The sequence below is a fragment of the Vigna unguiculata genome, chromosome 4 (genome assembly GCF_004118075.2).
Source record: "Vigna unguiculata cultivar IT97K-499-35 chromosome 4, ASM411807v1, whole genome shotgun sequence".
NCBI classification, from domain to species: domain Eukaryota; kingdom Viridiplantae; phylum Streptophyta; class Magnoliopsida; order Fabales; family Fabaceae; genus Vigna; species Vigna unguiculata.
This window is the reverse complement of record NC_040282.1, coordinates 28,055,424-28,068,649: the sequence shown is the minus strand read 5'-3', so window position 1 is coordinate 28,068,649 and position 13,226 is coordinate 28,055,424. Positions and strand designations below refer to the sequence as shown.

The 13,226-nt window shown below is 34.4% G+C and overlaps 1 non-coding gene across 1 annotated transcript; it reads left to right on the top strand.

Annotated features, from left to right (window-relative positions):
* The first annotated feature begins 3,386 nt into the window (after positions 1–3,386).
* LOC114182809 lies at positions 3,387–3,493 on the top strand. Its single transcript, XR_003604245.1, has one exon. It is a non-coding gene; the product is annotated as a small nucleolar RNA R71 (small nucleolar RNA).
* Positions 3,494–13,226: the final 9,733 nt, after the last annotated feature.

Genomic DNA, 13,226 nt, shown 5'->3' with positions numbered 1-13,226 from the left:
TTTGATTCTGCCTTCTTCAACGGGTACTTAAGAGCTACATGGTCAGTGAACACAACAACAGAAGAACCAAGCAGATAAGATCTAAACTTTTCAAGTGCAAAAACTACCGCAAGGAGCTCCTTTTCTGTTGTGGTGTAGTTTGCTTGGGCAACATCTAATGTCCTTGAGGCGTAGTAGATTACCCTTGACTGCTTGTCAATTCTTTGAGCTAGAACAGCCCCCAATGCATAATTGGATGCATCGCACATCAGCTCAAACGGGGTTGTCCAGTCGGGCGCCTGAATGATTGGAGTGGTGGTCAGGGCCTTCTTGAGGCAATCAAAAGCCTTTTTGCATCCTTCATCAAAGATAAAGTCAACATCCTTTTACAATAAGTTGGATAGTGGAAGGGCCTTTTTACTGAAGTCCTGAATGAAGCGCCTGTAAAACCCTGCATGGCCAAGAAAAGAACGAACCTCTCGCACAAAAGAGGGGTAAGGCAATTGTGAAATAATTGAAATCTTGGCAGGGTCAACTTCAATGCCCTTTTTTGAAATTATGTACCCCAATACTATGCCTTGTTCTACCATGAAATGGCATTTCTCAAAATTGAGAACAAGGTTATATTGGATGCACCTATTTAAAACTTTGTCCAAACTTTCTAGACATGTATCAAATGAGGACCCATACACAGTAAAATCGTCCATAAACACATATATGCATTTTTCAAGAAAATCACTGAAAATGCTAAGCAGACACCGCTAGAATGTGTCAGGGGCATTGCATAGGCCAAACGGCATCCTTCTATAGGCAAAAGTGTCAAAGGGGCAGGTGAATGTGGTTTTCTCTTGGTCCTCAGGTGCAATGTGAATTTGAAAGTAACTAGAAAAACAATCAAGAAAGCAATAGTGTGACTTACCTACCAAGCGCTCAAGCATCTGATCAATAAAAGGCAGAGAGAAATGATTTTTCCTGGTTTCTTGATTTAGCCTTCTGTAGTCGATGCAAACCCTCCAACTGTTTTGCACCCTTGTTGGAATCAACTCCTCTTTCTCATTCTTGACTATAGTGAGGCCTGTCTTTTTTAGAACAACATGGATGAGACTGACCCACTGACTGTCAAAAATGGGGTAGATGATCCCAGCTTGTAGAAGTTTGGTCACCTCTTTCTTGACAACATCTGAGATGACAGGATTGAGTCGCCTTTGTGGCTGTCTCACTGGCTTTGCTCCATCTTCCAAAAATATCTTGTGCATGCATGTTGATGGGCTAATACTAGGAATGTGAGCCAATGTCCATCCAATTGCCTTCTTGTGCTTTTTAAGAACATGCAACAACCTCTGCTCTTGTTCAGCAATGAGGGAGGTGTAAATGATGACAAGCAGTTTGTCCTCCTCTTCTAAGTAGACATACTTGAGGTTGTCTGGCAGGAGTTTCAACTCTGAAGTACTGGATGCTGGCTGAATATCAGGAACCAGAGGAGAGGGAGAAACAGGTTCCACAACATGTACCTCAACATAACAATCAGATGCATATGTACTTCCTACAACATGGTTAGTGCAATCTGACTGTATAACATCAAAATCATATGGTACAGCACCCAGTGAGTCAGAATCAACATCGAAATCAAAATACGAATCACAATCAACACCAATGCATGCAAATTCAGATAGCTCAGACACATATGAATGTTTTAATGCATGCAAAGAGTGGAAATCAGAAATAAGTTCATCAACAATATCAACATGAAAAACAGAGTGATCCTCAGAAGGATGTTTCATGGCATCTAGAATATTAAAACGCATCACAATATCATCAAACTCCATGGACAAAGTACCTGCATGGACATCAATCTTGGTTCGTGCAGTTTTCATAAATGGTCTGCCTAAAATGATTGGTGCAGAACCATGTGAAAACCCCTCTTCCATATCAAGAATGTAAAAATTAGCAGGGAAAATCAATTTACCAACACGAACCAAAACATCATCAACCAAACCTGCGGGGTGGGCAACACTTCTATTTGCCAACTGAATCACCACACCCGTAGGTTGCAGGGGTCCAAGAGAAAGAGATTTAAAAATAGACAGAGGCATTACATTTATTTAAGCACCAAGATCAAGCATTGTATTTTCAAATTTATTGTTACCTATGATGCAAGGTACACAAAATGTACTTGGGTCCTTGCATTTTTCAGGAATCTAAGGAACAGATTTACCTATCAATGCTGACACATTTCTCCTCATGCTGATCTTTTCGTTTCCCTTTAGCCTCCTCTTGTGCATGCATAGTTCCTTCAAGAACTTTGCATATCTCGGAATTTGTTTGATGGCATCCAACAGAGGTATGTTCACCTCCACCTTCCTGAATGTTTCTAAGATCTCCTTGTCAACCCCTTCCATCTTCTTGCTTGGAATGACTCTTGGAGGGAAAGGAAGAGGTATGGAAGGTGCAACTGCATGAGCATCACGCTTTCTCTGAAGTGTGGCAGGGTGGACTTCCTTTTGAGGTGTAGGCTCAAGAGTGGGAGCTTCAATGTTCTTCCCATATCTCAATGTAATGGCACTCACATTTCTCGGATTCTTCACCGTATGTGATGACAACTTTTCAGAATTCTAAGCATGTGCTTGGTTTAGCTGAGTGGTCATGTGCCCCATTAGATTTGTCAATGTCTGAATTGAGGCCCTAGTCTCCTGCTGGAATTGCATATTTTGAAGAGTCATCATCCTGAACAACTCCGACAATGAAGTAGAAGAAAAAGGTGCAGGTGCTGCAGCAGGAGCTGGTGTGGGTATAGGTGGAACCGGAGCAGCTTGTGCAAGTGCAGCTCTTTGTTGTGGAGGTGGCTGCACATTTTGAAATTGTTGGTTTTGCTGTTACTGGTTTCCCTGGTTTCCCCATCTCAAATTAGGGTGATTCCTCCATCCTGGATTATCTCTGTTTGTTGACAAATCATGGTGGTTTTGTTGTTGATGTTAGGGCCTATTGGAAAATATTAGCTGCATAGGCCTAAGGAGTATCCACTGGTGTAGAAGAAGAAGCAGCAGCCTATTGTTGCAATGTTGGGTAAGAGTCTGTAAAATGATCAACAAATGTACAAAGGGCCACAAACTCTTGCAGCTGGAGCTCTCTGATTAGAATCAAGTTGGTTGACCAGCGTGGTAAGAGCATCAATCTTACTCTCCAACTTCTTCGTGTATTCAGTTGCCCCTACATCATGTACTTCTCTAACAACTATGGCATCACTCCTTGTGCCAAATTGCTGAGAATTGGAAGCCATGTTCTCAATTAGTTGCCTGGCTGCAGCTGGGGTTATGTTACCAAGAGCACCACCACTTGCGGCATCAATCATATTTCTATCCATATGGTGCAGGCCTTCATAAAAATACTGTAGAAGGAGATGTTCAGAGATCTGATGGTGTGGGCAGCTTGAACAAAGATTCTTGAACCTCTCCTAGTACTTATAAAGGGTCTCCCCAGATTGTTGCTTGATGCCAGAAATTTCCTTCCTTATGGTTGTTGTCCTTGAAGCAGGGAAGAACTTGGCAAGGAACAATCTCTTCAGGTCATCCCAACTCGTGATGGACCTGGGTGCAAGTTAGTACAACCAGTCTTTCGCATTGCCCTCCAACGAATGAGGGACAACCTTCAAGTATACATGGTCCTCCTGGACATCTGCAGGCTTCATGGTGGAACACACGACATGAAACTGCTTCAAGTGTTTGCACGGGTCCTCACCTGCAAGACCATGAAACTTTGGCAACAAGTGTATTAAACCAGTTTTTAACACATATGGAACTTCCTCCTAAGGGTATTGAATGCATAAACTATCATAAGTGAACTCTGGTGCAGCGAGCTCACTCATGGTCCTCTCATGAGGTGGAGGAGGTTGAGCCATGTTATCAGTATGAAAATCAAAATGCTCAGAATAAACATTATGCTCAGAATGCAAAGAATGAGGAGTGTTAGGAGTATGATGAGAATCAGAAGAGTCAGGAAAAGTCACTGAATATTCAGCATGGAAAAATGGATTCCTAAGATGCCTACGCCCTCTATGGAATGTCCTATCAATCTCAGGGTCAAATGGTCGTAATTCACTTGGGTTTCCCCTAGTCATGCACGAAAATACATTATTCTAGTGATATTGGCATAACATAGGGTATATCTACAAGTATACTCAAACGAACTCCAAATGACTTGAAATTTGGTAGGAATGTCCTTTGAGTGCTCAAACAGAACCACACAAAAAAATCAGATCAAAACTCAAAGTACAAGTATTTTTAAATTTTTTTCAAAAGTGGAAAAAATGAAGAAAAATCACAAAAAACATTGTTGAAATGTAGAAAACTGCATTTTTTGGAGAATCTGAGTTTGCAAATGGGCAAAGTGGATTTGGACAAGGTAGGAAATTAAATTCCACCCCAAATGCATATAAATAATAGTGATTCTGATAACCATAGCAAAAGTTATGGTCCTCTGAAGTTTAACTAAAAATCAATCCAATTTTTTTTTAATCTCTCAACTCAGACCATACTAACTGCTCTTGCTATTTTTTTCTCATCAAGTTCAATGTCTTAGAAGTGGGGGGGGGGGGAATTTCAAGTCAAAACAAGCACCGTAGCTACTAGAACAAAAATCTAGAAGTTAAATGCCAGAATCGGACACTATTCATGCACTATTCACTATTCTAGATGACATTATTCATGCGCGCCGCGACACTATTCACTACACTACACAGATAACACGCACACCACACGAAAACACACAGAAACATTACCACAATCAACATATACCAACTCAACCACACTTGAACTACACACACATACCAAAACACGGAACACAAACACACTGAAAATTTTACTTTGAACAAAAAGATTGGTCCCCGGCAACGGCGCCAAATTTGATAAAGGTTGTACCCCACCAAATTAAAACAAATTAAATGCAGTATATGAAAGTTGAACCAAGTCGTCTCCCAACGACCAATGTTCTTGTTCAAAGCTTCAATTTCCAGATCAACACACCAATACAACACAAGGGGGTTTGGCAGATTTACGAATGCAACACACAATTGAAAACTTAAATGCTGATGTGTAAAATCGATGTAAAAATAGCGTTGATTCCTTGCTTCAAATGAATGTAACATCCTTTTTTTTTAATAAACTGTATTATTTATTTTAAATAAAACACTTAGAAAATCTTCTATGTTTACTAATGTTTTGTATTTTATTATGATGTAGTTTAAACATTAAAAATATTATTAAATAGGTGTGTGTAAAAAAAAAATATATATATATATATATATATATATATGAAGAATTTCCTAAAAGAGATAAAAAAAATAATATAGAAAAGAAAAAGAAAAAAAAGAAGAAGAAAAGAAGAAAAGATAAGAAGAAAAGAAAAAAAAGAGAGAAGAAGATAAGATGAAGAGATAAGGATTATCTCTTCATTAATGCATGTAATCATGATTTTGAAAGAAAAGATAAGCACATGGCTTGCTTATATATATATGGGATGAGGTTACGTAAAGGTAAGGAAAGAAAGAAAGAAAGGAAGGAAGGAAGGAAGAAAGAGAAAGAAAGGAGAGAGAGAAAGAGAAAGAGAAAGAAGAGAGGGAAAGAGAAAAATAGGAAAGAAAATTTAGAGCAAAGATTCAAAGAGATCCTAGTCTTCTACAATTATTATTAGTGTGCTCTTCAATCAATAAGGTAAGGGGGAGTGAGGTTAAGCTCTTATATATTAATTTTGATAAGCTCATGGGTTTTATATTAATCTTTTATTTATTTTGACTCATATATTATTATATTTACTTTCATTTAACTTATTTTCATTTATTATCCTCTTATATTTATTTTATTTAATCTCCAATTATATACTAATCCTGTTTATTTATTTATTTTATTTAATCTCCAAATATGTATTGATCCTGTTTATTTATTTTATTTAATCTTTAGTAACGCACTGATCCTATTTATTTTATTTTATTTTATTTTATTTATCTCCAGTTACGTACTGGCCCTATTTATTTATTTTATTTTATTTATCTCCAGTTACGCACGGGTCCTATTTATTTATTTTATTTTATTTATCTCCAGTTACGCACTGATCCTATTTATTTATTTTATTTTATTTATCTCCAGTTACGCACTGGTCATATTTATATATTTTATTTTATTTATCTCCAGTTATGCACTGGTCCTATTTATTTATTTTATTTTATTTATCTCCAGTTACGCACTCGTCCTATTTATTTATTTTATTTTATTTATCTCCAGTTACGCACTGGTCCTATTTATATATTTTATTTTATTTACCTCCAGTTACGCACTGGTCCTATTTATTTATTTTATTTTATTTATCTCCAGTTACGCACTGGTCTTATTTATTTATTTTATTTTATTTATCTTCAGTTACGCACTGGTCCTATTTATTTATTTTATTTTATTTATCTCCAGTTACACACTGGACCTATGTATTTATTTTATTTTATTTTTATCTCCAGTTACGCACGGGTCCTGTTTAATTTATATTTTGTTATTATATTTACTTATAACGTTCTAATCTTTATCTAATTATTTATTTAAAGTTCTTGCTTTGATTCTTATTTTATCATTATTTTATAATTAAAAAAATGTGAAGTGAAAGTAAATATTATTTTATTCAGTGAGCTTGAATATAAGAAAAAATTACATGTACATTTTATTTTGTTTTATATTCTTTGTGTATGGTTTATACAATGACATGATTTGATAGTCATCACATTTTATGACCTTTGAAAATATCCAAGAGTATGTCAGTTAAGTAAGAGTTAAGTCTGGTTTCAATAAGTTGAGATTAAACCAGTGTCAAAGTGTTTGTATTTGGGAAGTCAGAGTTTGGTACACTGCGGGATGAAAGGCAGGGACCATGGTGGGGTCTAAGGAAGTTTTACCAAGTAGGTGAATATCTGGATAGTTCAGAATAGCGCCCTGGACTAGGATATTCATAGGCCAAACTTGGAACTATCCGATACCTGCTCGGCATCGCCAAGGTTAGGTAGTGAGTATATATCTCTTTTGTGAGCCGATGAATGGCTAGTATTCTCGAGAAAGAAATAATTATGATTGTACCAATATTTTATGAGAAATACTCAACTACCTAATCACTTCCCAAAGCAACTTTTGATGTTCAGATTGGATCATCAGAAGTGGAATATGGATCCATATGTCTGGTAAAACAAGATCAAGTTTGGTGGTTATAGGTCCAAATCTAGGCCCCCGGTGTCTGCATTGTTTGTTGAGTTTATTAAGATTGATATTTAAGGCTTATAAAGACCTCACTCCTTTCATATTTTTTCTTTCATATGTACCTGTTGCATGAACAGAAGATGAACCTGCTCAGTGAGAGTTATTCGGGATATTGTTGGTGGATCTTCTGAAGATTGACTCATGGATAATTTCTATTAATATCTTTAGGAGATGTTAAAAATATAGAAAATCTTCTATTCTGATGTAGGACTCTTAATATTTAACAAATATATATTTTTGTAATATTTCATGAACAATTACATAGATGCAAACTACATATATGAATATGAAGTTATGTTATTATTAATGTTCTCTCAAGGATAATCTCTAAAAAAATTGATTCCATATCTTTTTATCAAATAATAATTATTTAGTATAATAGTCGGGGTGTCACAATGAACATCCACCAATCACATATTACAACTCAAAATGGTTATATTAAATCTCATGAGACACGAATTAATTACTAAATGCAAATTAACTCGAACTCAAGTGCAATTAAGCAATGCACACATTCATGAATCTGCTACAGTTCACTAAGCATGAACACAATGATTCCACTCTGCAATTTAAGCAAAAACATAATGGTTTCTTCAATTAAACCCAAACGCAAATTCAGAATGGAAAGATTAACTTAACTCCACCGAACAAAACAATAATCTCAAGATTTCAATTCATTATCTGCAAAGAATCAACACGTTAACTTAGTTCCTCATGGAATCTGAATTAGGGTTCAACATAAATTTTGATTCAGCCATCCAAATGAGTGCAAATTGATGCAGAAAACCTGAATTGGTGCAGGAATCGAAAATGTGTAGGAAAGAAAGGGGCAACAACAAAAAAAACAACCAAAAATGAGAATACTTCAATATAAATGTTACCCAAGGTGTAGAAAACGTGAATACAAGTTCAATGTGTTGTCCAAGACTCATAAAACGTGAAAAGCGAATGGAAAACGTGAAAAATTAGCTTGTGCCTCCATGGGTCACCTTCCAAAGCTTAAAACATAAAAAAATGGAGGTTTGAGAGAATGTGGAAGAGGAAGAATGTGGCTGCCTCCATGCAAGAAGACCTAATTTTCGTGGTCACCTCAAATCTGCCAACATTATTTACAAAATTATCATTATGAGCTGCAGAATTACAACAATGTCACTATTGGGCCTCAAATATTGGCCCATTCGCTCAGATGACGTGGAAATGACGTGGAAATGATGTAGAAATGATTTGGCGGCTCTCTTTAACTGAATATTGATGTCCAAGCTTCAAAATTGCTTCACCCAAATACCTAAAAATAATTAAAAACGAAAATTAGGCTAAATAATGTGAAATTAGTTCAAATTTGGAACAATGGCCCAATAAAGCCCAACAGATGAAAACACACTAAAAATGAACAATTAAGCACTGAACAACTGTCAAATGGGTACACAAAGGCTAGTGGAATGGAGGAAACACACTTTGCTTATGAAGATGGTGATTCTGATTATGGTCATATGGATGTTACTCATCTTGATATTATTATTTTCTTTGTTAAACCAAATGGAAGTATTGATCACCTCATTGGTTATGAGAGTGTTAAAAAAATTGCATATTGATATTTATGTTTATATGAAGAATGAATGTTGACACTAACACCAACAATGAGGATATGTATCTTATTGATAGTGCAACAACTTAAACAATTCTCAAAAGTAATAAATTTTCTCTTGTTTGGTAATGCGAGACATCAATGTTATATCATTTATAGTACTACAAATATATTTGAAGGCTCCAAAAAAGCTATTATACTTCTACCAAGAAGTTGAATAGAAACTTATTAAGTTTCAAGGATATTTGTCTAAACGAATATCATATTGAGACAAAAAATGAAAAATATATGAATTATCTTTATATCTCTATGATTGAGTTGAAAAAAGAAAGTGTATTGGAGAAATTAACAAACTTCTCTTATGGTTTACACATATATTAGTATAATGAGATACATGTCGTGGTAAACCAGAAGTTTACAAATCAAAATGAATGCCTTGTTTGGTATAATCAGTTGGATGGTTTGTACTGATAAGTGCCAAAATTCAGTAAAGATTCATAGAAAAGTCTGACACTTATGCTTTTAACTTGTGTTCATTTGATTTTGATTCCCCTAATTAAAGTAAAATGAGCTTTAGTCACATGTTTCAAAGTTTTTGTTGAAAAGAAGTCACTTGATCCTTGTTTTGTGTAAATTTCAAGTAAAGTAGAGCGGAAGGAGGAAAGAACTCAAGAAGAGTGAAGGAGAAATCAAGAAATATTGAAGAGAAGGAAAAATGTGTGCAACAGGTCGCAAGTTGCTCAAATCTTCCGCTCAAGCCAAAACATGCTCGCCCAAGCTAAAGTCATCTCGCCTAAGCGAGACACTTGCCGCCATTCTCGCCCAAGCGAGTCTGCTCTCGCCTAAGCGAGGGTTCGTGCTGTATATATAATCTGGAAGTTCAGAAAGGAAGGCAGCTGGTTTTTGGAGAAGAAACTCATACCTGAAGATCTGGAGAGCTACGACCACGAAGCAGAACACAGTTCCTCATTTTCTTCTTCTTTTTCTTTAGCTCTTAGGATTTTGATGGCTACCATGAGTGGCTAATCTTCTTCCTTGGGATTGAAGGTAATCTACTCGAACTTGGATGTAATCTGGTGATATTTATATATAGCATTTTTGTTTTTACTCAATATTGGTATTATTGTTCTGTTCTTAATGCTTGATTCTATTTGATCAATAGATGATTTGATTTTGATTATTAGATCTGACTGGAAAGTGTTTCTGAAAATCTGATTTGAAAAATTATACTTGATATACTGTGATGCTAGAAATAGATCTCAATATATCAATTGCTTTTAACACTCGACCGTAATGCTGGATAGTTTGCTGAATATGTGAGAAGTCAATATTCAGGGAACTAATCTTATGAATTTTATACGCGAGGGATCAGTATAAATGATTTTTGAGTGTGCATCAATATTGGTATTTTCATATGTTATGTATATTATTCATCCAGATTATAGACAAGGGAGATAGATGAAATTCATTCCCAGTTTCTTTTACTAAATTTTTGTAAACTTTTCTGCTTTTACTGTATTAATTTTATGCAATAGTTAATGTCAAATCAAATTAAAATATTTGTACATATGCTGATTGAGATAATTATTAATTTTCACTAAATCCATTCCTCGTGGGTTCGACACTCCTACTTAAAATCATTATACTACAGTTGACTTTTGGTATGCTTGCCAAGAGAGCAACATGTACTACGCATATATTAGTACAATTAAAATGCATCTCATGATAAATCAAAGTTAATGAATCATAATGAATTCCTTGTCTAGCATGATCAGGTAGGTCATCCTGGATCTATTATGATACGAAAAAAAAAGTTGAAAAACTCATGTGGACACCCACTTAAGAGTCAAGAAACTTCTTCAAACCAATGAGTTCTTATGTATTATACGCTCACAAAAGTTGATAATCACTAGAAAAATTAGAAATGAGTCAATCTCATTTTCAGAACGAATATATGGTGATATTTGTGAAATTATATCTCATATTTTTCATGAGTATTGTATATAAATTGGAATTCAAGTTGAGCATCAAGTAGCACATGTTCATACTCAAAATAGACTTGCGAAATCATTACTAAAACATCGAAAATTGGTTGCAAGACCATTACTTATGAGAGCTAATCTTCCAATGGCTACTTAGAGATATGCAATTTTGCATGTTGCATTATTGATTCGCATCAAGCCAACAAGTTATCACAAATACTCTATTATGCAGTTGGTTTTTGGTCAGTGACCTAATATTCTCATGTAAGAATTTTTTAATGTGTTGTATATGTTTTAATTTCCCCACCAAAAGTGACTGTGATGGGTCCTCAAAGATGATTGAGAATATATGTTGGATATCATTCTCCCTCAATAATAAAATATCTTGAACTACCAATAGGAGACTTATTTACAATTTGACTTTTCGTCTGTCACTTTGATGAATAAGTTTTTCCAACATTAGGGGGAGAAAGAAAACATTTGGAAAAGAATATTGGTTGGAATGAATTATGTTTATCTTATCTTGATCCTCGTATAACAAAATATGAACTGGAAGTTCAAAAGATAATTAATTTACAAAATTAGTCAATCAATTACCAAATGTTCTTATTGACAGAAAAAAGGTAACTAATACATGTTGTTAATGCTTTGAAGATAGTTGATATTAATTCATAACACGCTTGAAGCATGGTAGGCCTGTTAGTTCCAAGGACATGTTTGAAGCGTGGTAGGCCTATTGATTCTAAAGATAAAAACTCTTGAATGAGAAAGGGAGCTAAAATGCAAGATGACCTAATCGAAAAGGTGGAAATCCTAAAAGATTCACTTGACATAATTAATTATTTGGTTCCAGAAGAACCTCAAGTACCTAAAAGTGTTGAAATTGATGAGATCTCAATAAATTATGTCATGAATAATATAGTATGGAACTAAAATGAAGTCAACATTGACGAATCGTTTACATATAATATCACGATGAATGTTATGAATGACAATGGAGATTAATAACCAATGATCATTGAAGATTGTCGACAAAGAAATAATTGGCCAAAATGAAAATATGCAAAGAAGCATAAGTAGATTTGTTTGTTAAATGAAAGGTTTTTGGACTTATAGTTCACACACCTAAAGGTGTGAAACCCATTGGGTATATATGGATTTTTTGCGCAAAAATCAAATTAAGAATGATGAAATTGTTAGATACAAAGCACAGTTGGTTACTCAAGGTTTTTCACAAAACCTGATATTAATTTGTGAAAAGACAGATTCACTAGTATTGGATGCAACAACATTGCAATATTTGATTATCCTAGTTGCACAACAAGGTTTGCATTTACATATTATGGATAATGTTACAGCCTATTTGTACAATTCTCTTGATAATCATATTTATATGAAAATCCTTGAAGGATTTTATTTGCCCAACAAGGCAAATTCTAAAGAGGGTTATTCAATAAAATTGAACAAGCCGTTTTATTGATTAAAGCAATCAGGACGTGTGTAGTAAAACTGTCTTATTGAGTACTTATTAAAAGAAGAATATAGAAAATGATCCTATTTGTTTTTGTATTTATATGAAAAGATCCAAAAATGAATTTGTCATCATTATTGTTTATGTAGATGACATAAATATCGTTGAAACCCCTAATGAGCTCACAAAGGCAATTGATTGCTTAAAGAAAGAATTTAAGATGAAGGATCTTGAAAAGATAAATTTTTTGTTTCAGATTACAAATGGAGTATTTAAACAATGATGTTTTTATACATCAAGAGGCTTATATAATTAAGGTGCGTAAAATGTTCTAAATGGACAAGTCACATCCATTATGCACTATAATAGTTTTGAGGTCGTTAGATGTTGATTAATGCTCTTCTTAGACCTCAAGAAAATGATGAAGATCTTCTTGGTCCAGAAGTACCATATCTTAGTGTTATAATAACACTAATGTATCTTGCTAATTATACTTGACGTGATATTGCATTTGCTGTAAATTTGTTAAGCAAGATATAGTTTTTCACCTACAAGAAGACAAAGGATTGGAGTAAAACAAAATATACTCTATTACCTTAAGAGTACTACGAATATGAAATTATTTTATCCAAATGATTTAAAATTGGATCTAATGGATTATGCAGATGCATGTTATTTATTATATTATCACAATGTCACAATGGTTGATCACAAACAAAATATTTATTCACATGTGGTAGAATAATGATTTCATGACGATATATTAAGGAGACCATAACAACATCATCGTCAAAATCATGCATAATTTTTAGCATTACATGAGGTAAGTTATGAATATGTTTAGTTAAGGTCTATAATTTAATATGTGCGACAAACTTGTGGTCTATCCTTAAGAAGAATGGAATTAACAACCATATATGAAGATA